The 22,696-nt window shown below is 36.7% G+C and overlaps 1 long non-coding RNA gene across 1 annotated transcript in view; it reads left to right on the forward strand.

Moving 5' to 3' along the window:
* The window catches only part of LOC139034749 (uncharacterized), a 242,329-nt gene that overhangs the window by 32,245 nt on the left and 187,388 nt on the right, over positions 1 to 22,696 (forward strand). The window contains exon 2 of the long non-coding RNA XR_011487284.1: positions 9,558 to 9,634. This is a non-coding gene — a long non-coding RNA (uncharacterized lncRNA). The remainder of the gene's footprint in view (positions 1 to 9,557; positions 9,635 to 22,696) is intronic.

Genomic DNA, 22,696 nt, shown 5'->3' on the forward strand with positions numbered 1-22,696 from the left:
TCCTCTTTATTTTCTGCCATAAGGGTGGTGTCATCTGCAGAAATCTGAGGTTTTTAATATTCCTCCTGGTAATCTTGATTTCAGCTTGTGCTTCATCCAGCTGGGCATTTTGCATGATGTACCCTGAATATAACTTAAATAAGCAGTGTGACAATATACAGCCTTGATATACTCGTTTCCCAATTTTGAACCAGTCCATTGTTCCATGTCTGGTTCTAACTGTTGCTTTTTGACCTGCATACAGGTTTCTCAGGAGGCAGGTCAGGTGGTCTGTTATTTCCATCTCTTTAAGAATTTTTCATAGTTTGTTGTGACCCATGCAGTCGAAGGCTTTGGTGTAGTCAATACAGAAGTAGATTTTCGATTATCCAGCGGAAGTTGGCAATTTGATCTCTGGTTCCTCTGCTCTTTCTAAATCCAGGTTCTATAGCTGGAGGTTCTCAGTTCATGTACTGTTGAAGCCTAGTTTGAAGGATTTTGAGCATTACCTTACTAACATGTGAAATGAGTGCAATTGTGTGGTAGTTTGAACTTTCTTTGGCATTGCTCTTCTTTGGGACTGAAGTGAAAACTGACCTTTTCCAGTCCTGTGGCCACTGCTGAGTGTTTCAAACTTGCTGGCATATTGAGTGCAACACTTTAACAGCATCATCTTATAGGATTTGAAATAGCTCAGCTGGAATTCAATCACCTCCACTAGTTTTGTTCATAGTAATGCTTCCTACGGGACACTTGACTTCATACTCCAGGATGTCTGACCCTAGGTGAGTGATCACACCATCATGGTTATCTGGGTCATTAAGGACTTTTTTGTACAGTTCTGTGTATTCTTGCCACCTCTTAATCTATTGTGCAGGTGTTAGGTCCTTACCACTTCTGTCCTTTATTGTGCCTACCTTTGCATGAAATGTTCCCTTGGTATCTGTATTTTTTTTAAAGAGATCTCTCATTTTCCCCATTCTATTGTTTTCCTCTATTTCTTTGCATTGTTCACTTAAGAAAACTTTCTTATCTCTCTTTGCTATTCTTTGGAACTCTGCATTTAGGTTGGTATATCTTTTCCTTGTCTTTTTCTCAGCTATTTGTAGCCCTCTTCAGACAACTATTTTACCTTTTTGCATTTCTTTTTCTTGGGGATGGTTTTGGTCACCACCTTCTGTACAATGTGATGAAGCTCCATTCATAGTTCTTCAGGCACTCTATCAGATCTAATCGAATGTATTTGTCACTTCCATCTATAATCATAAGAGATTTGATTTAGGTCATACCAGAATGGCCTAGTGTTTCCCCCTACTTTCTTCAACTCAAATCTGATTTTTGCAATAAGGAGCTTATGATCTGAGCCACAGTGAGCTCTAGGCCTTATCTTTGCTGACTGTATAGAGCTTCTCCATCTTTGGTTGTAAAGACTATAATCAATTTGATTTCAGTGTTGACCATCTGGTGATGTCCATGTGTAGCGTTGTCTCTTGTGTTGTTGGAACAGGGTGTTTGCTATGACCAATATGTTCTCTTGGCAAACCTTTGTAAGCCTCTGTTCTGCTTCATTTTGTACTCCAAGGCCAAACTTGCCTGTTACTCCTAGGATTTCTTGACTTTCTATTTTTGCATTCCAGTCCCCTATGATGAAAAGGACATGTGTGTGTGTGTGTGTTTTAGAAGATCTTGTCGGTCTTCATAGACCCATTCAATTTAAGCTTCTTTAGTGTTAATGGTTGGGGGATAAACTTGGATTACTGTGATGGTGAATGGTTTGCCTTGATAACTAACTGAGATCATTCTGTCATTTTTGAAATTGCACCCAAGTACTGCATTTCAGACTCTTTTGTTGACTATGAAGGCTACTCCATTTCTTCTAAGTGATTCTTACCCACAATAGTAGATATAATGGTCATCTGAATTAAATTCGCCCATTCCAGTCCATTTTAGTTCACAGATTCTGAAAATATTGGTGTTCACCCTTGCCATCTCCTATTTGACCACATCCAATTTACCTTGATTCATGGACCTAGCATTCCAGGTTCCTATGCAATTGTCCTTTACAGCATCATACTTTAATTTTACCACAAGACTCATCCACAACTGGGTTTCATTTTCACTTTTATCAATTTACATCCCTATTAACTGAGTCTTATATAATTAAATTAAGTAGCTTTTTAATGAGCCAATTAACTTCTCATCCAACTACTTTGTAGAGTTCTCACCTGAGTCAAGCAAACATATTTGAAATTTTAGGCTAGGTCATTACAATAATACTTTCAGATTTAACTAATTTGGGTGGAGGCGGGGGGGAGGAAATGAAGGGAGACCTCAGATAAACATATCATCATTGAACCTAGGCCAAAAAAAAAAAAAAAAGATACGTCTTGTCAATCCATGAGACATTACTTCATGTCTTTACTTTTAGATTCCATATTCAAGAAGTTATATTATTTTTTCAGAGAGATTAGTTTGCTACCTGGAAATGCTGCCACCAGGTAACAAGAGGTCCTACTGATGTTAGTTCCAAAGGGAAAGGCTTAAGTTCTAGAATCATTCCCTAGGATTTCTAAGTTATAATGTTCTTGTGCTTCCATGATATAGTTATTATTTTTCTATGTATTTATATTTTATATAAAAAATCAGCTTCGCTTTTGAGTAGTTGAACTCAACTACCACTTTTTTAAAGATGACAATTTAGCAAAAAGAATTGTAGAGATAAATGTTTAAGGTGCAATCCATTACCTCCTCACTAATCCTTTAGCTCCTAAGTAGCCCTTTACCTTTCTTCTATTAATCAACAAAAATTTTAGCTTGAAATCAAAGCACTTCCTGGCAGCCATGTTCCCTCTTTGGAATGTTTTGGCTTGAGTGCCTGGCTTGTTTCCCTCAGTGCTGCCTGCCTACCTCAGGAACAGGCAGCTCACTGGTCTTTTCTTTTCTCCTTTCTCCAAGCTATTCACATTAAAAACAGAAAAGGTTTAGCTTGCCTTTATAGTTTTGCTACTTTGGAATCCTTATCTTATTTTTCTTTGATTCATGCTAATATAAAATGTAAACCATATTCCTTTCTTAAGAAATAAGCAATTGAGTGAAACAGTAGCCCAAGAGGTTATACTTGACTTCCCCTATAGATTCTTCTTTTAAATCTTAATCTGCAATTTCTTTGCAATTTCCAGAAAATGTATTTGCATTACCAAAAATGGATTATAGTAATTACCACTAATTTCAGTAATGAAATTGGATATAATTTTCCTGGAAATGTTGACTTTGATTCTTTTTATTCACTTGCCAGCATCAATAATCTTCACACTGATGAAACTAGAGGTAAAGAGAAAGAGGATGAAGCAATGGAGGTTGTGGTTGTCCCAGCTTGTATTTCCTTCTGCAGTTACTAAGACTTATCATTTGACACACACAGAAGCCTTAAGAATAAGAGCTATGCAAATTAAAACCAGTAGGCAAGTTTCTTGGTGCTTGCTCTGTTGCTTGGGCACTTAAATGACCTCATTTCACTCAGGGCTCTCCACTGTGTCATGCTATTTTTGAGCAAGGAGAAATTGCTTGAAGGCTTGACTTTACAAAAATGGAGAAGAGATTTTATGTAGAGGGGAAAGTCCCTATATGTTTAACTGACCACTTCACCAGTTACAAGAAAGATTTCTTTACAGTAAGTATCTTTGGCTATCAAGGAGGAATAAGAAGTGCAGAATAAGCCTTAAACTGTTAAAGGTAAGAAAACTGCATCTTATACATAAAATACATTTTTGTATAAAGTGGATAGGTTTGCACAGTTTGTACATAATTTTAAGAGATCTTTAGAAGAGACAAAATATCAGATTAGCAAATCATTCTTCCAGATGTCAACAGGAGAAACTTAAATAACACTTGCATGTAGCTTTTATCTTCTGAAAATAAACTCCCTTCCAATGGCCAGTGGGAATAAACTGATTACCAAGTAATTTCTCTGGTGCATAGTGAAAATATATTTTGATTCCATATTAAAGAATTCCTAGATTTCTTAATCAAAATTTTTTTGTAATAAAAAAATAAACTGGCAAAAGAAACATGGAATTAGAGTTATATTGTGAAATAACAATGAACAAGGAATAGAACATACTTGTGGACTCTGTGGGAGAAGGCGAGGGTGGGATGTTTCAAGAGAACAGCATCTTTCTGGCTTACTTCGCTCTGTATAATGGGCTCCAGTTTCATCCATCTCATTAGAACTGATTCAAATGAATTCTTTTTAATGGCTGAGTAATATTCCATGGTGTATATGTACCACAGCTTCCTCATCCATTCGTCTGCTGATGGGCATCTGGGTTGCTTCCATGTCCTGGCTATAAAGACCATTACAGTATACTAACACATATATATGGACTTTAGAAAGATGGTAACGAGAACCCTATATGCAAAACAGAAAAAGAGACTCAGATGTATAGAACAGACTTGTGGACTCTGGGAGAAGGCAAGGGTGGGATGTTTCAAGAGAACAGCATTGAAACATGTATATTATCTAGGGTGAAACAGATCACCAGCCCAGGTTGGGTGCATGAGACAAGTGCTCAGGCCTGGTGGACTGGGAAGACCCAGAGGGATCGGGTGGAGAGGGAGGTGGGAGGGGGGACTGGGATGGGGAATACATGTAAATCCATGGCTAATTCATTTCAATGTATGACAAAAACTACTGTAACGATGTAAAGTAATTAGCCTCCAACTAATAAAAATAAATGGAAAAACAAAAACAAAAACAAACAAACAAACAAAAAAAGAATTTTTCTTATATCGGTAGTCCAATCAAAATAAAACTTTGTTAAATGCCAAAAAAAAAAAAATTAAAAAAAAAAAAAAGAACAGCATCGAAACATGTATATTATCTAGGGTGAAACAGATCACCAGCCCAGGTTGGATGCATGAGACAAGTGCTCGGGCCTGGTGCACTGGGAAGACCCAGAGGGATAGGGCGGAGAGGGAGGTGGGAGGGGGGACCGGGATGGGGAATACATGTAAATCCATGGCTAATTCATTTCAATGTATGACAAAAACCACTGCAATGTTGTAAAGTAATTAGCCTCCAACTAATAAAAATAAATGGAAAAAAAAAAAAAACAATGAACAAGGAATGAGAAAACCTAGATTTTAATCCAAGTTATTTATCACTTTAATAGTTGTGTGGCCTTAGAACTTTAATTCATCAGCCGTTATTTCTTCAGTGGCAATAGAGGGAGTAATAATCACAACCCTATCTTCCTCACAGGGTTCTGATGAAGATAAATTGGAAATAGTGAGAAATGACTTGCCGTAACAGTCACTATTAACTCCACTTATTCCAGGAAATGCTAGGCCACTGATGATCCTCTACCTAGAACACTAACACTCTTTCCTCCTTTTGAAACTTCCCTAAAATTCTTCTTGCCTTTTTATAGTCACCCAAGGACTATCAGTTTATCTGAAGACCAATTATAAAGCTTACCTAACTTCCCAAAACACTGACACTTGCTAGTCAGAGATTGTTTTAAACACTGTTTTCTTTCCAAAATTTTTGAACCTCTGCTGAAACAAAAGGTGAGTTTCTTTTTGTCCACTTTTTGATTGGGTTGTGTTTGTTTAATGTTAAGTTGTATAAGCTGTTTGTATATTTTGGATATTAACCCCTTGTTAGTTGTATTATTTGCAAATATTTTCTTCCATTCGATAGTCTGTCTTTTTGTTTGTTGATGGTTTCCTTTATTGTATAAAAATTTTTACATTTGATTAGGCCCAATTTGTTTCTTTTTTCTTTTATTTCCTTTGCTTGGGAGACTGGATCTAAGATAATATTTCTATAATTTATGTCTGAGAATATTTTGCCTATGTTTTCTTCTATGAGTTACTATGATGTTATGTCTTATAATTGGGTATTTAAGCCATTTTGAGTTTATTTTTGTGTATAGTGTGAGGGAGTATTCTAATTTCATTGATTTACATGTAGCTCTCCAACTTTCTCAGCACCACTCGCTGAAGAGACTGTCTTTTCTCTGTTGTGTATTTTTAACTACTTTGTTACAATTAATTGACTATAGGTGTGTAGGTTTATTTCTGGGCCTCTATTCTGTTTTCCTGATTTATATATCTGTTTCTTTGCCAATACCACACTGCTTTGATTACTGTAGCTTTGTAATATTGTCTGAAATCTAGAAGTGTAATGACACCAGTTTTGTTCTTTTTCCTGAGGATTTCATTTGGCAGTTCGTGGTCTTTCAAAGCTCCATATAAATTTTAGTATAATTTGTTCCTTTTCTGTGAAAATTGTTAGGGCAGAAGACCTAAATAGACATTTCTCCAAAGAAGATATAGCCAGATGGCTGACAGGCACATGAAAAGATGCTCAACATCACTTATTACTAGAGAAATGCAAATCAAAACCATAGTGAGGTACCACCTCACACAGGTCAGAACGGCTATCATCAGAAAGTCTACAGATAATAAATGCTGGAGAGCATTTGGAGAAAAGGCAACCCTTTTGCACTGTAGATGGAAATGTAAATTGTTGCAGTCACAATGGAAAACAGTAAGGAGATGCCTTAAAAAATTAAATGCAGAGCTACGATATGATCTAGTAGTCTCGCTACTGAACATACAATTGAAAAAGATGAAAACTCTAATTCCAAAAGATAATGCACCCCAATGTTTATAGCAGCAGTATTTACAATAGTAAGACATGGGCACAACCCAAGTGCCCATCAACGGACAACTGGTTTCAGAAGATATGATATATATATATGTATAAAGGGATTCCCTGGTGGCCCAGACAGTAAAGTGTCTGTCGGCAATGTGGGAGACCTGGGTTCGATCCCTGGGTCGGGAAGATTCCCCTGGAGAAGGAAATGGCAACCCACTCCAGTATTCTTGCCTGGAGAATCCCAAGGACGGGGGAGCCTGGTGGGCTGCCGTCTATGGGGTCGCACAGAGTCGGACACGACTGAAGTGACTTAGCAGCAGCAGCAGCATGATGGAAAATAGTCTGAAAAATATATATAACTGAATTACTTTGCTGTATACCTGAAACTAACACAATATTGTAAATCAAATATACTTCAATGAAAAAAAGAAAGATCAATTTCCTTGGTACAAGTGTATGCTTTTGTTAATTTTGTCATGAACTTAAGTTTTTATTTGTCAGCATCTATGTGTAAGCATTTATAATGTATTTAAATAACTGTAAGACTAGTACTGCAGTCTTTTAAATTGTTAAAGGATATAGCAAAACTAAAAATAAAATTTTAAGGAATTAAATGATTAAATTAAAGTTCTTCTGGGAAAAGCAAATTGTCAGAGATAGCTGTTTTTGTTTGAGAATCTAGGCATGTTTGATAATAACTACCTTCATAAATACTTTGTACTTACCATTTTGGAAACAGTAAAGTGTATCTCTGGAGGCTGACTGCCCTGCTTTGATCCTTGGCTCTACTACTTTCTAGCTGTATGACCTAGGACAATTTCCTCAATAAAGGCTATCATTTTTGAAACACATACTATAAGCCAAGCACCATGATAAACATCATATGTGGATATTACATCGAATCTTCAATGAAATTATTATTACCCATTTTAGGGAAACCCAAAAAAGCTAAGTAATTTTTCCCAAGATCACACACCCAGTAGTTTCCACATCAACGAAATACAAGATATTAATAGCATATAGATCAAAGTGTTGTTGAAATGATTACATGAGACAAAGCATATAAAGAATTTTTAGCAAACCGACACATATGAAATATTCAGTAAATATTTTGTCATTATAATTATTGTTTTCACTGTTGCTGGGTAAGCATAATTGTCTATATTATTAAGATCAAGAAACTTCAACTGGCCTTAAAAAATCAGACCCAGTAAAACATAGATCAAAAAGAATGAATAACATATAGTGGCTCAGATGCTGAAGAGCCTGCCTGCAGTGCAGAAGACCTTGGTTGGATCCTTGGGTTGGGAAGATCCTCTGGAGAAGGGAATGGCAAGCCGTTCTAGTATCCTTGCCTCGAGAATTCCGTGGACAAAGGAGCCTGAAGGGTTACAGTCCATGGGGTCACATAGAGTCAGACATAACTGAGCAGCTACCACATACACACACACAACACTCTAGAGACCAATTAGATTACCCAGAGAAAAAGTTCAGAAGCTTTTTTTTTTTTTGCTTGAAGAACTAAAATGCTCCACACTTGAGTCCTTGCAGCTGACACAGGAGAATGTCATAGAGAAAAAGTTACTGTTAGGTTCTGATGAAAGACAGCTATGGGCAGTTGATGTATACTGTTGAAGGGCTGTGTTTGGGAAAGGGATATCCCTATCTATGAGTCATTGCTGTTCCAGAATTATTCCATTTAAAGGATCAATATTTAAAGCCATGAGATATAGGAAGTCTTTATATGTGTGTGTGTGTGTGTGTGTGTGTGTGTGTCTTAGTCACTCAGTCATGCCTGACTCTCTGTGACTCCTAGGACTGTAGCCTGCCAAGCTGCTCTGGCCATGGAATTCTCCAGGCAAGAATACTGGGATGGGTTGCCATTCTCTTCTCCAGGGCATCTTCCTGACCCAGGGATGGAAGCTGGGTCTTCCACATTGTAGGCGGATTCTTTACTGTCTGAGTCACAAGGGAAGCCCCAGGAAGTCTTTATAGTATGTCTTTATAGTCTTTATAGTATTTATAAATTTATAAAGTCTTTATAGTATGCCTCAATATTTGATGTGCTAGCAAGTTAGAGATTAGTGAGTTATTTGAAAGATAGAGGAAAATAGTAGTGGCCTCTAGATTGTAGTTTACCATAGCAGATCCTGGTTACATAGATTAATAGAACATAAGTCAAATAAGTTTGGCTAGTCAGTGAGGTAATGTAGAAATATGAGAGTCACTGCTGGGAATTAAAAATCCCATTAGGCGTGGTAATAGGAGCTGGCTTCAGAAGCTAAAGGGTCCTCTGAGGCTGTAAAAGAGAAATGCAAGAGAGTAAGAAAGAGATGGAAAGGGCTATCAAAGACAAATTGTGCTTAGTTCACTCCAGCCCCAATGTTAACAATATCCATAAAAGAACAATGATTCCATTTACCCAGTCCCTATTGATTAATTGATATAAGTACTTTAAGTGTCAGGCATTGTGAAACTGATGGGAAATTTGGATCAGGTGGGAGAGGACTAGAATCATTGCAGGCCAATGAACTGAGCTGCTTTGAAGCTTGCAGTGCCATTTAAATTGCATTCTGTAATAGTTGCCTAGTCATTTAACCTCTGGGTCTCAGTTACTTCATCTGTAAAATTAAGATCTTGAACTATATGACCTCTGGGGAACTTTGCAACATTAAAATGTTATGATTCTCTTTGGGTTATTTTGAAGGAAAATGTATGATCCTCTTTGGTAATAAAGAATTAAAAAAGGAAGCTCACATCTCACAAGGGTGCATGCAAATGGATAAATGCAAACCCCAAGTCATGCATGAATATATATATTATTATGAGGATTATCATGAAAAAATACTAATAAAACTGGAGTGACATAAACTTGAAGAGATATCTAACTTATAAAATATTTCTGTCTTTGCAGCATGAAATAGCATAATAACATAGATACTTTTATGAGAAGAATCTTCTGGCCAAAGGTGAAGTGATATAGCAATTCATGTAAGTGAAGTTCAAACTTTATCTACTCAAAAGTAATAACATCCTTTGCTCTGTATCTTAAGGCTGTAACGAATTATTCCCTAGTTTCTTTCCCATAGTTTGAAATTGCCCTTATCCCAAGGATTTTTCATTTTGATGAAAAGTTATCTCAGAAAAATTAAAGCCAAGATTCCCTAAACTGACCCTTAGCAAGTACTTTAATTTTTCAAATTATTTAGCCACTGCCAATAATAATTTTGATAACTTGTTTTTCAAGAAGCTTTATAAATTTAAAGCTTTATGTATAGCTTGCATACCTGTTCCTCTTGAGGTATGGGATCTAAAGCAGTGTGACTCCATTCTTTCTTATTAGTAGAAGTGACAAGACTTACTGGAAACTGAAACAATGGGGTCAAGTGGTTAATAAAGAAAAAGGAAAAAAGCAAGGCTTGGAAATTCTCAACTCAAACTAACTAAAACATTCATGATGTTCTATAAAGAGATGGCTGCAGTTGAGGTATCTAAGTAACAGAATGCTGTTTAAGAGAAACTGCTAGTGATCATAAAAAGTTACTAACAAAGACAGGAAAGTTGAGGAAGAGAAAAGGAGATTAAGAAATGAGGTCTTCCTCTTGTGCAAATGGAAAGTCTTAGTGCCTTTCTATATGATTTGTGTAAGCTGATTATTGGTTATTAGTGAAATATATAAGAAGTAAGTAGATCAGTTTCCAAGGAACAATTTGAAATTTTTGGTTGTTTCTGCAGACCCAATAATAAAGACACTGAAGACTAATGAAAAGTTTGTCATTTCTTATGCTTTAAAATAAATTTTCATTTATTCATAATTATTTTTATGTTAATAAGCACATAATTTGAGTATCCTTTATATTACAATCATTGGATTTAATACAAGAAAGGAAAAACATGGTTCTTACCCTTAAGGAGTTTGAAATCTATTTGGAAATAATGTATGATTTTTTTTGATTAATTCTCCATAATTGCTCTAATAAACTAACTTGTAAGAGACCTTGGAAAATCAAGTAAAAAAGTTTCCTCTAAAATTCTTAAGGGGGGAGGTTAATATATAATAGTATTTCATTTATGTAAAAACTGACTAAAAGATAATGCAGTCTGTTTTACTAGGCTATTAGAGCCATATTTATTCATATTCAATATGTTGTAATTTTATTCAGTACCTATTTTTATTCTGCTAGATATTTTGATCCTAAAATTCACATGACCCAAGGGAAAACATCCTGTAATGTATCATCTGTTCCACTCAGTAGTTAGACTGCCTAACTTCCAACAGTTGGAATTTATGCCTCTTTGCATGATCTCCTTTTATCTCCATGGAGCTCTTAAGACTTGTTCTTACTCCTCATTGTTGTTAGGGGAAAACTCCTAGCATCTGGTAGCTGGGACTCTACATAAGTTAGATATGGATGCCTTTTATCTATTTGTTGTTTAAGGTAGATATTCCAGTTTTTTAGTTCAGTCTGAGTATGTAAAACATGATGGTGGAGAGCATATATTTTTTAGGCAAATGAGAGTGCTGGTAAAAAGGAATAAAGTGGTATTAAATTAGGAACTAAATCCTTTGATAAACATCCTAAATTTGTTTCTTGGCTTCTCTGGTGGTTCAGATGGTAAAGAATCCACCGGCATTGCAGGAAACCTGGGTTTGATCTCTGGGTTGGGAAGATTCCCTGAAGGAGGGCATGACAACCCACTCCAGTATTCTTGCATGGAGAAAGCCCCATGGACAGAGGAGCCTGGTGGACTGCAGTCCATGGAGTCACAAAGAGTTGGACGTGACTGAGTGACTAAGCACAAACAGCACAAATTTGTTTCTACTGGAGAGGAGAAAATTCTAGAGAAAAATAAATAGCTGTCTTTAAATACATAAAAGTTTGACATGTGAGGACAAAAAATTACAGTGGCTCATGTAATTGCAGTAACTTCTAGGGAGTGGAAAGTAGTGGGAGCAGCTTTTGACTCAATCTCAAAAGAAGATAGATGTTCCCTACCTCCACTGAAGCAGAAGCTAAATGATTCTCTGTGGTTTTGTAGAGGTGAAGTAAAAAGGATTAGAGGAGGTGGGACTTGTTTGGGACTTGAGATAGGGATAGTGAATGGGTTTAATTCCCATGCCAACTGTGATCAACTGGTAAGGGCTGGCTGGAGCACTATGGCCCTCTGACACTGTTGCAGCTCATGAGGAAGAAATGCTATGATTGATTAGAATAGATATGCATGTCTTGCATTTTCTTTCTCTGGGATGATCCTTCATTATTCTCTCCACTCCTTAGATTCTATGATGCTAGGTCATCCCAGTTGGTCTACTACCAGCCCAGCATATCTACTCAGCTCTTCAGATTCTATAGGCAACTTTGGATCCACATTACTTTCTATTCTCTATGACTTATATTTTGTTACCCTTGAGTGGGTAAGTGTGTAATTGGATTGATCTGATTTGACTGAAGATTATAGGACTTTCGCTTCCTGTTGTGATAAAAACAAAGAGGCATAGTGACATACTAGAAATATAATTTGGCTTCCACTCTTACTGTTCCACTGAGATTGCATCTACCAGTGATACCATGAATGGTGCTTTTGTTACAAAAGCCAATGGACATTCCCCAGCTTCATGGAACATTTTTGTCTCTTGGCTCTTGCCATGCAATTTCATCTTGTTTTTCTCCTTCCTCACTGAGTGCTTCTTCTCAATAGCTTTACCTTGATTAAAGGACCAGTGTAGTGCTTCCCTGGTGCCTCAATGGTAAAGAATCCTGCCAATGCAGACGATGAAGGTTCTATTGCTGGGTGGGAAGATGCCCTGAAGGAAATACCAATCTACTCCAGTATTTTTGCCTGGAAATTTCACAGACCAAGGAGCCTGATGGGCTACAGTCCTTGGGGTACAAAGAGTCGGATACAACTTAGGGACTGAACAACAACAAAGGACCAAAGTAAAAGCCTCTTGAGGAGAGGATTAGAATATATCTATTCTTCTCACCTTCCTGTTCCTATAGTTTTAAATTCTTTTGTTATATCAATATTTCCAAACTCTATAAACATAGCCAAGAGTTTTAATTTTAACTCTCTGTAAAACTACTTTCTTGTAATTACCTTTTGGATGGCTCACAGGCATCTCAAACTTACCATTCAATACAGACTCTTGATCCACTTCCCTAACCTGTTTTTCTCACCTCTTTGCCATTTTATAACATATCATGCTGCATGTATGCTCAATCGTGTCTGACTCTTCAAAATTCTGTGGACTGTAGCCCTCCAGACTCCTCTGTCCAGGCAAGAATACTGGAGTGGGTTGCCATTTCCTCCCCTAGGGCATGTTCCCAACTCAGGGATTGAACCTGCCACCCCTTCATTGCAGGTGGGTTCTTTACCACTGTGCCACCTTATAATTAGCCAATCCAAGAAATCTAAGGATTATTCTTGATTCTTCCCCTTTAACCAAATCATATCCCTTCATCCAATCATTGTAAATATTTCCAAACAATGTTTTAAGTATGTCACTTCTTTCCATCACCACTGCTACCACCCTATACCAGTATTTCCCACTTGGTCCATTGCAGCAAGCTCCCACATACTTGTCCTGCCGAAATTAAGTGTTCACCTAGTAATAACAATAACAGTAGTCATTCACTCATTCAACATTAATTCAGCATTTGACTCACTACATGGAGAGCTTTTCATAGGTTAAACTGTGAAAGTCTGAAGGATCATCAGGGAACAAAAAAAAAGTTTCTGCCTGTAAGAATCTTATATTCTAGTGGAAGAAGATACACAGTAAATAATAAACATAAAAATAAGTAAATTCTACATTAACTAGATGATGTAAATAATGTAAAAAGTGGAAATTGAGAAAAGTAAGGGGACAGGGGGTTCTGGGAAAATTATGGTCCAGATTATAGTATATAGAAAAGAAAGAAAGTTTAGTTGCTCAGTCATGTCCGACTCTTGCGACCCCATGGACTGTAGCCTAACAGTCTCCTCTGTCCATGGGATTTTCCAGGCACGAGTACTGGAGTGGGTTGCCATTTCCTTCTCCAGAGGCTCTTCCTGACCCAGGGATCGAACCCAGGTCTCCACAATGCAGGCACATGCTTTACCATCTGAGCCACTAGGGAAGTATATAAAAGGAGGTCAAAGTAGGTCTCATTGAGAAGTTGATTTTTTCAGGATAGACTTAGCCAAAGGAATATTAGGGAGAAGAATGTTTCAGAAAAAAGGAGCATCTAGAGTAAGTGTTCTTCAAATGAGAATGTATCTGATTGTGTTTTTGAGGCAGCAAGAAAACCTGTGTGACTGTAACAGGGTGAGTGAGTGAGTGAGGAGGAATATGGAGGGAGAGGAAGTCAGTGTAAACATGTGAGAAAATGTAGAGCCTTGTGGGACATTATAAGAACTTTGGCTTTTACTCTAACTGAAAAGAGGAACCACTGGACAGTTTTGAGCAAAGTGGTGACACAATCCATTTTAAAAGGATCATTTGACTACTATTTAATAAATACTGGAGGTAAGAGTACAATGGAGAGATCGGTTAGGAGGCTATTGCAGTAATCTAGATGAGAGATGATGGCAATTTAAACTAATGTGGTAATTGAAGAGGTAGTGCAAAATGGTTAGATTTTGAGTATATTTTGAAGGTAGATCCAACAAAGGCTCCTGATGAATTTGATGTAGGATACAGGAGAGAGGTGTTAAGGATTACTACAGGATTTTATGACTGAGAAACTGATAAAAATGGAGTTGTATCATCAAATGAGACATCACAGTGGAGATGTTACATAAGCAACTTCAAGCCTGAAGTTCTGGAATAGCACTGAGCTGGAAGCTATCAACATATATGCTGGTGCTGCTGTTTAGTCATTAAGTCTTGTCCAGCTCTTTTTGTGACCCCATGGACTGTTGCCCACCAGGCCCCTCTGTCCATGGGATTTCCCAGGCAAGCATACTGGTGTGGGTTGCCATTTCCTTCTCCAGAAGGTCTTCACAACCCAGGTATCGAACCTGTGTCTCCTGCCTTAGCATGTGGATTCTTTACCATCTGAGCCGCCTAGGAAGCCTGTCAGAATATATAGATGGCATTTAAAGCCAGGAGTCTGGATGATCTCCTCAAGGGTGTGAATGTAAAACAAGGGAAGGATCAATAATTGAACCCTAGGGGTATTCCAACGTTAAGAGGCCAGAGAAAAGAGGGAACTCTGAAAAAGAGACTAAGAAGCAAAGATCAGTGAAGGTGGAGGACAAGCAAACCGTGGTTGAATTTTATTTTATTTTTTTTTCCATTTATTTTTATTAGTTGGAGGCTAATTACTTTACAACATTGCAGTGGTTTTTGTCATACATTGAAATGAATTAGCCATGGATTTACATGTATTCCCCATCCCGGTCCCCCCTCCCACCTCCCTCTCCACGCCATCCCTCTGGGTCTTCCCAGTGCACCAGGCCCGAGCACTTGTCTCATGTATCCAACCTGGGCTGGTGATCTGTTTCACCCTAGATATACATGTTTCGATGCTGTTCTCTTGAAACATCCCACCCTCGCCTTCTCCAACAGAGTCCACAAGTCTGTTCTATACATCTGAGTCTCTTTTTCTTTTTTTTGCATATAGGGTTATCATTACCATCTTTCTAAATTCCATATATATGTGTTAGTATACTGTAATGGTCTTTATCTTTCTGGCTTACTTCACTCTGTATAATGGGCTCCAGTTTCACCCATCTCATTAGAATTGATTCAAATGAATTCTTTTTAATGGCTGAGTAATATTCCATGGTGTATATGTACCACAGCTTCCTCATCCATTCGTCTGCTGATGGGCATCTAGGTTGCTTCCATGTCCTGGCTATTATAAACAGTGCTGTGATGAACATTGGGATGCACCCGTCTCTTTCGGATATGGTTCCCTCAGTGTGTATGCCTAGAAGTGGTATTGCTGGGTCATATGGCAGATCTATTTCCAGCTTTTTAAGGAATCTCCACACTGTTTTCCATAGTGGCTGTACTAATTTGCATTCCCACCAACAGTGTAAGAGGGTTCCCTTTTCTCCACACCCTCTCCAGCATTTATTGCTTGTAGACTTTTGGATAGCAGTCATCCTGACTGGCGTGTAATGGTACCTCATTGTGAAAACCAAGTGAAGAAAGGGCGTCAGCCAGGAGTAAGATATCAGCTGATAGGCTGAGTAAGATGAGAACGGCTGCTGCTGCTGCTGCTAAGTCGCTTCAGTCGTGTCCGACTCTATGTGACCCCATAGACGGCAGTCCACCAGGCTCCGCTGTCCCTGGGATTCTCCAAGCAAGAACACTGGAGCGGGTTGCCATTTCCTTCTCCAATGCATGAAAGTGAAAAGTGAAAGTGAAGTTGCTCAGTCGTGTCCAACTCTTCACTACCCCATGGACTGCAGTCTACCAGGCTCCTCCTTCCATGGGATTTTCCAGGCAAGAGTACTGGAGTGGGTTGCCATTGCCTTCTCCGTTAGCAGTAGAGTTAAGGAATTAAAGGAACCTTGACAGAGCAGTTTTGTTTGAGGGCTCAGAGAAAAGACTGGTGTAGGACTGAGAGAGAAGAGAACATCTCCTAAGAGTTATTCTTGTCAAAATTAATCAGAATCAGATCTGGCTTCTGGACCTACTATATTTTAGGAAATGCATGTAAGAGAGGAATAATATGGGCAAAATTCAGACTCTGGGAAATTATACAGAATAAAGGGACTAGTTTCTTCAATAAATACATTGCCATTGGATGGAAGGGAACAAGGAAGGGGGAACAGAAATTGTAATCATATAGATTAAAACAGATTTAAGAACATGGTGACCACACATTTCAGTTTGCCTGTGATCATCCTAATTTATGCTTATTTTCGGGCATAATTATTATTAGTGGTCCTTTTCACTCACAAATATGTTGCATTTTGGACAACTAAATATAAAGTGATCCTATTTAGGATACATAATAAGCAAGTGAAAACATATACTTCATTTTAATCAAGAAACACTGTAAAAGAAATATTTTTGAGATAATTTGGAAAATTGGAACACTGATGATCTATTTGATCATATTAGGGTACTGCAGTTAATGTTTTGAGGTGAAATTATGTTGTGATTATGGTGGCTCAGTGGTAAACAATCCTTCTGCCGATGCAGGAGATTAAGGCTCTATCCCTGAGTTGAGAAGATCCCTTGGAGTAGGAAATGGCAACCCACTCCAGTACTCTTGCCTGGAAAATTCCATGGATGGAGAAGGCTGGTAGGCTACAGTCCATGGGGTCCCAAAGAGTTGGACATGACTGAGCAACTTCACTTCACTTTCACCTGAAGTAGGAAATGGCAACCCACTCCAGTGTTCTTGCCTGGGAAGTCCCATGGATAGAGGAGCCTTGTGGGCTACAGTCCACATGCTTGCAAAAGAATCAGACACAACTTAGTGACTAAATAACAACAAATGTTTTTTAAAAGAGGCCTTATTTTTAGATATTTACAGATGAAATCTATGACACAGAAGATTAGGGTTAGGGTTAGGGTTGTATGGTTGGGAAGTGGTTAGCAGCATAGATGAAACTAGAATTATAATGAAGTTTATAATTGTTGAAATTGAGTAATGAATCTATGGGGATTCATTATGCTATTCTGTGATTTTGTTTGACATCTTTTGTAATGAGATTTCTTTCTTTAAAAAATAAATATATAAGGAGAATGGGAAGATGGAATTAAAAATGATGACTGGACACTTTTGATGGAGTCTTTTTCTAAATCATAAACACAGTATCTCTTTCCTTTTATTTAGCTCTTCTTTAATTTCTCTCAGCAATGTTTGTGATTTCAATCTAAACATCTTGCATATATTCTGCAAGTATAATCCTTAAGTATATTTTATACTGTTGTAAATGGTGTTGAAGCAGTTTTAGGATTCACCTAATTGGTTTTCCATTTCTCAGAGATCACTCTCTCTTATTATCTGATGACTACTGTTTTGAAAACTATGGTTTCATATATTTTCTCCTGTTTTGTTTCTGATAGGGAACCAAATGTGATTTCTTTTACTTGTTGACTGAAAGTTGGAGTACTTGTCTAACATTAGATCAGAATTTTTTCTTGTTTGGTTGCTGCTGCTGAAAACAGATTTGTTCCATCCATTTTTCTTTTGTTTAGTTTTGTTGATTGCATTATTTTGGGGGAGGGATATTTTGTGATTCACGTAGCCATCTTCATGTGTTTATTAAACATTTTGCATTTTATTTTCTATGATTCATGATTATTATTCTTTTTCCTACTTTTCAATTGACATCTAAAACAATTCCTTATAAGTTTCTCTGAGGTATTAAGTATCTACTCTACTGTACATAGGGACTTCCCTGGTGACTCAGCTGGTAAAGAATCTGCTTGCAGTGCAGGAGATGCAGGTCTGATCCCTGGGTTGGGAAGATCCCCTGCAGAAGGAAATGATGACCCACTCCAGTATTCTTGCCTGGGAAATCCTATGGACAGAGAAGCCCAGTGGGCTATAGTCCATGGGGTCACAAAGAATCAGACACAACTTAGTGACTAAACCACCACCACCACTACTATACATGTTCTTTATATGCCATATTTATATTTAACATGGTTCCCAGTTTATTGTTTGTGTTTAATTTTGGTGATGTTATCTTTTGAAGTATAACAAACAGCCTTTTATTTACTGTAGCCAAATCTATATAGTCTTTTTTACAGTAGTCTCCTTCATAATCAGAGAATGATATTTACCAGTATTGTTCTATGTTTTTGTTGCTTGGCTGTTTTTAACACTTCTAGATTTTTAAGGGATGTATTTCTTTACATGGAGTATGTAGAAATTAATTTTTTTTCCAAAGTGCTCTCTTGGTGCTATTTATAATGTATCCCTCCTTTTATGCATGTTTATAGCACTACTTTTACCACAGTAAGAATTCTGTTATGGAGAATTCTGTCTATTCTTTTCCATTTATATATCCACTCCTATGCTATTTAATTATTATATCATATTTTACATTTTGTGGTATAAGAACCCCTTTTTAACTTTTAATATGAATTAAAATTTTTATTATGTAAAATTAATATGTGCTCATCACATAAGAATTAAATAATGAGTGCTAGTGCTAGTGTAAAGAACACAAAGCATCCATGACCCAATCTAAATAAGCAACTGAGTTTATAGTCTTCCAGATCTTTTGTTATTTGTATACTTTTAAACTTTTTATAAAATAAGGTCATACACTATTTCATAATTTACTTATATTTTCATATCATTAACATACTGTATTATTTTTAATTGTTGAAGAATATTTCATTGCATGGATAAATGATGATTTAAGCAACCTCCTGTCCCCTCTTGGTAAATAATTTGTTGAAGAAGGACATACATATAAAAAAATTTATAAATAATATATGTATAGCTTATGGTTTCACAAAATTATTATACTCATGTAACTAGTCCCCAGATCTAGAAGCAAAACATTATCAACATCCCAAAAGTCTTCTTATAAATCCACCCTGTGTGCAAATAACTACCTTACTCTCCAGGGCAGTAACTGTTCTGACATCATAGATTAGTTTTGCCTATTTTAGAAATTTATTTAAATGAAATCATACAATATGTACTTATTTGTATTTGGCTTCTTCCTTAACATTGTGAGATTTATTCAGTTTGTTGTGTGTAGTTCTGTAATAGTCCTTTCATTCTCAGTGCACTCTAGATTTTATTGTCATTGTAGTTTATGTTTGTCTGTGTAAGAAACTATTTTCCAAAATGACATTATATCAGTATTTTGTATTGTATAGTATCTTGCATTCCTGCTTTCAATGAATGAGAGATTCCTATTGATCAGCATCCTCGTCAGCAGTTGTTATTTTTTGGTCTCTTTGGTTTTGTTTTGAAATTGAACCAATACTTACAAGTGCATGTTGGTATTTCATCGTTATTTTAATTTGTATTTCCCTAACTAATAAAGTTGGAGCATCTTTTCATATATTCATTTACCACCCATATTTCTTCTCTGATAAAGTGACTGTACAGTTCTTTTACCAATTATTTTTTCTCATGTTGTTTTCTTATTATTTAGTTGAGTTCATCTGACCTGGAGATATCTTGATCAGATATGTGATCTGTAAATATTTCCTTCTGGCCTGTGGCTTGGCTTTTCATTCTCTTCATGATGTCTTTCACAGAGAAAAAGTCTTTAATTTGGATAGAGTACAGCTTATTAATTTTTTTCTTTGCAGAGTGTGCTTTTAGTGTTGTGTCCAAAATCTCATCATGTAACCTAGGGTCACAGAGATTTTCTCTTGTGTTTTCTTTTAGAACTTTTATAGCTTTATTCTTACATTTGGAACTATGAATCAAAGAACATGCACATTTTAATGTGTAGTGAGATGCACTGAAAAAATGATTTATGAATGATTTTACTAACGTATACTCCCACTAGCCATGTATGACAGTTTCCACATCTACCACCACACTGAGTGTTATCCTTTGTCTTTAAATTTTTATATCTTCATCTTTAAATACTGGCAGTATTAAAAAATTTATTATTATTATTATTAGTGATTTTCAATACTTTTTCTTTTTGACTTTTATAGTTTTAAAACTATATTTTGTGTGTTCGGTTCATTTTTCCCCAGTAGAGCATTTATCTTATCAGTTTAAGTACACGTAACAGAAACCAACTATGTACCTTAATCAAATGAGAGTATTTTTCCTCACATGGCAAGTTCAGCAATGGTATTTCAGGATTGGTGCAGGTACTCAAGGAATTAGACTTCACTCTTGCTACTTCACTCACCCTGGCATGTGACTTTTATTTTCTCATGGTCACAAAATAGTTTTTTTTACTTCTAGGCATCAGATTCATATTTCAGGAGGGAGGATGGGAAGAATGGATAGCAAAATTATCCATTCTGAGACTCTTCTTTTTGATAAGGAAAGCATAATTTTCCTAGGAGCCCCATCCAGGAAATTTTGCTTAAATTTCATTGGCCAGACTTGGTTAATGGCTACCTGTAACTGTCAGAGTAAAGAAAATAGTTGGACACATTGTTGCCCTAAACACAACATGGGTTCTTGAAGCAAAGAAGCATAAAATAGATATAGACTAGGTATTACCAAAGTCTTCCACAGAGATATGTTGCTCTTAGTCATAAGTGTTGACAATCATTTTTTGCCATTTACTTTTTGCCATTATATGTGTATGTAATTTTTATATAGAAATTTTACATTTTTATCTTTTGTAGCTTTTGTTTTTCATGATTGTGTTCAGAGGGTCTTTTATAAACCAAAATTTGCCCAATTTTAATTTTATATTCCTATTGACTTATTTGAGTTATAGCTTCAATATGAGCTTAACAGAATTATATTAAAGCAACTTATATTCAACTATACTAAACCTGAAGAATTGATATCTCCATATAATATCTATAATAGACAATAATATATAAATTTATAACATAGAAACAAGATATATTTAGCCCTCTTGTCCAAGTATGTTTTGCCATTTTCATCATATAGAGCATATATATCATATGAAGGTTGCTCCTAGATTTTGTACATTATATGGTTTTGTTTTTGCTTTACTATTATGTGAAGAAGATTGTTTTTATTATATTTTCTAACTGAATATTGCTGATTTGTTTTAAACCTACATATATTATATAGTTGGACAAGGAAATGGCAACCCACTCCAGTACTCTTGCCTGGAGAATCCCATGAACAGAGGAGCCTGGTAGGCTATTGTCAATGGGGTAGCAAAGTTTTGGACATGACTTAGTAACTAAACCAACCATATTATATAGTATGTGTATATAGGTATGGATATACATGCAAATATATATGTCTATATAGAGATATTCACAGCTACGTTTCAAAACTCTCTGATTATAAATTTTTTGATGATTTCCTGTAATTTCTGAATGTATAATTGTATTTTATTCCATGAATTAAACTTTTAGTATTTTATTTCAATTTAAGAAAAAATTAATGTATTTATTTTAATTCAAAGCTAATTACTTTACAATATTGTGGTGGTTTTTCCCATACATTGACGTGAATCAGCCACAGGTGTACATGTGTCCCCCGATCCTGAAACCACCTCTCTCCCCATCCCTCCCCTCTGGGTTGTTCCAGAACACCAGTTTTGAGTACCCTGCTTCATTCATCGAACTTGCACTGGTCATCTATTTTACATATGGTAATATGCATGTTTCAATGCTATTCTCTCAAGTCATCCCTCCCTCACCTTCTCCCTCAACTACCTCAACTCTCTCAAACTACCACACAATTGCATTCATCTCACATGCTAGTAAGGTGATGCTTAAAATTCTCCAAGCCAGGCTTCAGCAATACTGAACCGTGAACTTCCAGATGTTCAAGTTGGTTTCAGTAAAGGCAGAGGAACCAGAGATCAAATTGCCAACATCCATTGGATCATCGAAAGAGCAAGAGTTCCAGAAAAACATCTATTTCTGCTTTATTGACTATGCCAAGGCCTTTGACTGTGTGGATCACAATAAACTGTGGGAAATACTGAAAGAGATGGGAATACCAGACCACCTGACCTGCCTCTTGGGAAATCTGTATGCAGGTCAGGAAGCAACATTTAGAACTGGACATGGAACAACAGACTGGTTCCAAATAGGAAAAGGAGTACGTCAAGGCTGTATATTGTCACTCTGCTTATTTAACTTATATGCAGAGTACATCATGAGAAAGGCTGGGCTGGAGGAACCACAAGCTATAATCAAGATTGCTGGGAGAAATATCAATAACCTCAGATATGCAGATGACACCACCCTTATATGGCAGAAAGTGAAGAAGAACTAAAGAGCCTCTTGATGAAAGTGAAAGAGGAGTGTGAAAAAGTTGACTGAAGAACTGAAGAGCGGCTTGATGAAAGTGAAAGAGGAGAGTGAAAAAGTTGACTTAAAGCTCAACATTCAGAAAATGAAGATCATGGCATCTGCTCCCATCACTTCATGGCAAATAGATAGGGAAACAGTGGAAACAGTGGCTGACTTTATTTTTTTGGGCTCCGAAATCACTGCAGATG

The sequence above is a fragment of the Odocoileus virginianus genome, chromosome 4 (assembly GCF_023699985.2).
Source record: "Odocoileus virginianus isolate 20LAN1187 ecotype Illinois chromosome 4, Ovbor_1.2, whole genome shotgun sequence".
In the NCBI taxonomy this organism is placed as follows: domain Eukaryota; kingdom Metazoa; phylum Chordata; class Mammalia; order Artiodactyla; family Cervidae; genus Odocoileus; species Odocoileus virginianus.